General features: G+C 34.0%; 1 pseudogene; it reads right to left on the bottom strand.

Moving 5' to 3' along the window:
* Nucleotides 1-2,367, bottom strand: part of LOC132054421 (actin-depolymerizing factor 7-like) — a 2,681-nt pseudogene extending 314 nt beyond the window's left edge.
* Between the last annotated feature and the right edge of the window lie 2,528 nt (nt 2,368-4,895).

The following is a 4,895-nucleotide window of genomic DNA, read 5'->3' as shown; positions in this document are numbered from 1 at the left end:
CATCAAAGAATAGATTAAAGAGTCCACATATCCTATATCTCATTCATAAATTTAACTTATTATCCGTAAAACAATATCAGCCAAAATAGTTATAAAGGTCATCACGGTTTTGGTCAATATTCCACCAACTCATAATTAAGATTTAAGGCACTATTGATAGCACGCATTTTCGGGACATTCAATGTTATCTGTATAGAGTTATCAATATCCAACATCCAAGATTTTAGAAACCAAATAAGTTGGATAGCCTATATATGACCCAAATTTAACTTACACTGATTGAGGATTTCGCAGAATTGCCCTTCTTTTGGGGTGGTCTTTAAATTTTGCCCCTCATATTTGAAATGTTTAAATTTTGCCCTTCGGCTAACACCCATAGGTTCCAGGTTCGAACCCACGCGCAGTCAAAATTTTAAAAAAAATTCGCAAGGCAGTTTAAATTTCGCTATGCCGCCAACGGCATACACTTGTGAAGGAAATTACAAAGTTATCCGGACCCGCATACTTATGCCTTGTGGGCGTACTTGGCATAAGTATGCCGGTTGCATAACTTTGATAATTCCTTCACAAAGTTATGCCGGATCGGCATAAAGTTTTACCGATTAAAAGTATACCCCCACGGCAAGATAACTTTTGAAGGAATTATCAAAGTTATCACCGGACCCGACATACTTATGCCAAGTCCGCCCATAAGGCATAAGTATCGGGTCCGCATAACTTTGGTAATTCCTTCAAAAGTTATCTGCCGGTCCGCATAACTATTGGTTCAATCAACAAGCACAGATTTGGCACAACAACCAGAGATAAATCGATTAGTGAAACAAAATGCCTAAAACTATAATGTAATTATTCCCTGCGAAGTTGAAGTTCAACCATTGTAGGTCCAACAACGAGAAGCAAAACTAGTAGCCCTAAACCAAGATACATTGATAAAATCAGGTAATAAATGTCATTGACACCGAGAGATAATCCCTTTTTAAAGTTGGCATATCAAATAATGTAAGGTCCAAAGAAAAAGAAATGACCAACTAATGATGTTTTTAGATCTAAAGCAAAATCTACTGGAAAGCTCTTCAAGTATTTCATAACATTTTGACAGAGATGGAATATCTAGCAAACTTGAAGGCATGCATACTACATTTACAAATATTTCATCAGGATCCCACGGACTATGAAGATTTTATCGTGCCTCTTGTTTTCATTCCTAACACATAAATTGCGGCTAACACATAAACTTTTATAAGCGGATCCGCATAAACTTGTGAAGAAATTATCGTTATCTTCGGATACTTGTGCTAAGTCCTCCCACAAGGCATAAGTATCTTGGTCCGGATAACTTTGGTAATTCCTTTAAGTGTATGTATTGGGGTTAGTATAGCGAAATTTAAACCGCCTTGCGAATTTTTTTAAATTTTGACTGCGCGTGGTTCGAACCTGGAACCTATGGGTTTTAGCCGAAGGGCAAAATTTAAAGATTTCAAATATGAGGGGCAAAATTTAAAGACCACCCCAAAAGAAGGGCACTCCGCGCAAAAAAATGAAGAAAAAAGGGTACAACGGATACCCGTTTATAACAAACATGATCTAATAATATGAGAAAATTAAGCAGTATAATCTACTATAATATGTTGAATTACATAAATAGTGTGAAAGTGTCTTACACTGTCAATTTATGTGACTTATAGGCTATAGCTTATTTAACCAAGCTTCCAAAATTTGATTATTTTTAAAAGCACTTTTTATTAGAAGTATTTTTTTATATAAAAAAAAGTAATTTTAGATATTAACAGCTTGTGTTTGGGCGTTTGGCTAATCAATTTCAAAAGCACTTTTGTTACTATGAAAGCAACAATTTGTTCTTGGTCAAGGTTCCGTAAAAATGTTTTCAGGGAAAAGTTTTTTTTTTTTTTTTCAACTTCTGCTACTATTCAAAAATATTTGTTTCTCCCCTCCAAAAGTTCGGGCAAACATATCTATTTTCTAAAATAAGCACTTTTTAAAGAATTAAAAAAAAATACTTTTTAATTCCCAAAAGCTTGACCAAACAAGCTATTAAAATCATAAAGAACACCACAAAGGAAAAAGGAAGATACGTAGTTAAATTGTAGTATACTGGGCAATGAAAAAAATCTTGTTTTTCTGGCAATTTTCATTAGTAATGAAATCAAAATCAAAGACAGTATAGCGACACTCATCTGCAGGTAGAGAGTTAGTGAAATCTTCATAGCTTTCTTCTGGGCCTCCAAGTTACTCCAATACCACTTGTTGGTCCTCAATTTGGAATATGATGAACCTGTAATTTCTCTTTGCTTTTAGTTCTAAAAACTTCAACTTACAGTCATCATGCATTGCCATTCCAGATGCACCATTCGCCTGCACGCCCCATAAATTATTAATCGAGATTTTTACACCACACAATAATCTACAACAAAAAAAAATCTAATCTTGAATTTATAGTCACTATTTAATCAATGTAAACTTACCACATACTTGTTGTACACCGAGTATACACCAACAATTACAAACTATTACTGCTAGGTGGGTGAAATATTTTTAGTTTGCTGACAAAACATGTTAGAATTTCTCAAATTAATTTGTCAAAACAAAGAAGGGGGAAAAGAGGAACCACGAGGATCAAGAAGGATTACTGCAGTGTGTACCACATAAGTCCCCTCATTATTTCATCACAAATATGAGATCATAAACCTAAGATAAATTCTTGAGTTTTAAGTGTGTAAGCGAAAGTTTAAAGATTTTTCACAGGTTCACCGTAGTGTGGATTAATAGCAACCTAATTAATATGGTAATTTCTTTTTTCAAAAAGAAAGATTGACAACATGCTATAATATAATACCAATGTATATAACTTAAATGTGGAGTTATATATATATATATATATATATAATACCAATATTAAAGGGGTAGTAAATTTTTCAATAAGTTCTTTCAATAAGAAAAGTTCAAAGGAAATTAAATTAAAGTTGTTTTTAAATAATTTTTTAACAATCCTATTCGGTACTTCCTCACTCCTATATTTCTTCTTATCATGTAGTTATAATTAATTTTCTGTCTATCTCCCAAATTTTTAATTTTTTTTTTTAGCAGTAAAATGAACAGTAAAAAGTGAACAGTGATATGAACAGTGGTTTTTTTTTTTTTTTTAAAACTTAATCTGGACTTCTGTCCAGTCATGAATCTTGTTATACTTTTCATCTCTTCCTCTTAACCTTTATTCTTAATAAGATTCTTCTTTAACCACACCCCGATAACCACGGCTAACATCGTCCTTTATCATTTGGACATTAAAACGGCCCCTTTAAAACCTAGGAATTTACAGGTTAATCCATCGAGGTTATTAAAAAGTTAAGAGAATAACCATATACTAAGAATAACAAATTCATGATGATAAAGAAGTAATTACTTAAACATAATAATCACAAAATAATTTACATAATAGGGAGATTAGTACAGAAAACATAGTAAATAAACTTACATGGTTTGAAGAAGGAGAGAGGTTTCCCTTTTGGGGAACCCCAAAAAACTACTTCACACTAGGGGGTAGTTATTAAAAACTTAATACTATTTTACAATAGGAGTTTATATTTCACAGGTTTTTGGCTGGGCAAGGGATTGGAGCATTTGATGAAAGAGAAGGGGAATATGAAAGTTTTTTTAGAGAGAGGTGGTTGGTGCTCTTGTTGGTGATGTCTTTGCTTCTCCACAAATGCTGCTATTTATAGGCGTCTTGGCGGACTTCAACTCCGGATTTCAAAATGTTGAAGAATCTTTTGAGTTCAGCCGGGTGCTCTTTGGGCCCCATCGTCACGTGAACTTTTTCAAAAGAAAACTTTATTTACTTGTCCGCTAGCTGATCTGTCCATTTACTGTGGCTACTTTATTAAAGTTACTTTTAATAAAGCTCTCTTTTTCTGCAGATGTCTTCTAGCCGTTGCTTTTGTTCAACGAATCTTTCAGTCTTTTGTCTTATCATGACTATTTCCTCCACTACTTTTATCTGATTATTTTGCTTTTCACACACACACACACACACACACACACACACACACACACACACACACACACACACACACATATATATATATATATATATATATATATATATATATATATATATATATATTTTTTTTTTTACGTGTCTAAATTATGTAGTGCAATAGAATCAAAACTCATTCCCGAATCGTAGTCGTTTGGGTCTTGTGAATCTTGAAATGCACTATTCTGAAAATTTACCATATCTCCTTCTTCTGAACTATGGACTGGTGACATCCTTGGACTTGGAGATAATTCTGGACTAGGGTTCTTGATTATATGCTTGTCTTGTTCTGCTTTTGTTTGGAAAAATCTTTCCAAAGTCTCTTTAACTACACTTTCTATGTTGTCATTTTTTTTTCTTTTTTGCAAGTATGCTTTTCTTGGTAGAAGTAGCTCCTTGCGTCAGTGTCTTTGGTAGTCTTCGTCTTGTCTGGAGAGATGAACATCCCTCATCTTCACTTTTTGGCAAAGTGACAACCATCAACGGATTTGATGAGTCTTTACCGGCTACCGTTTGAACCGGACTAGCTGTATCTTTATCCGATACAAATGATCTATTTGCATTCATTGGGGAATGCACACCCGTCTCATCCATTTTTGTCTGAGATGGAGAACTCTGGGATTGTACTAATTCAAACTTAACTGCTTGTAGTCTTTGTTCTAACAGTCTTGCTTGTTCCAAGAGTTTCATTTTTTCTTGGATGAGTGTCTCTTTTTGCTGGTTAAGTCTTCTGACGGTCTCAGTCATAGTAGAGCAGTGATCGCAAAAAATCACCTTGTCTGTGTCTTTTTGTATATTGTACCGAGGGTTCTATCCGGATTTTGTCCGAGAGCCGGAGAAA

This window comes from Lycium ferocissimum, chromosome 4, assembly GCF_029784015.1.
Source record: "Lycium ferocissimum isolate CSIRO_LF1 chromosome 4, AGI_CSIRO_Lferr_CH_V1, whole genome shotgun sequence".
In the NCBI taxonomy this organism is placed as follows: domain Eukaryota; kingdom Viridiplantae; phylum Streptophyta; class Magnoliopsida; order Solanales; family Solanaceae; genus Lycium; species Lycium ferocissimum.
The sequence above is the reverse complement of the archived record's forward strand: the minus strand, read 5'-3'. Positions and strand labels throughout refer to the sequence as shown.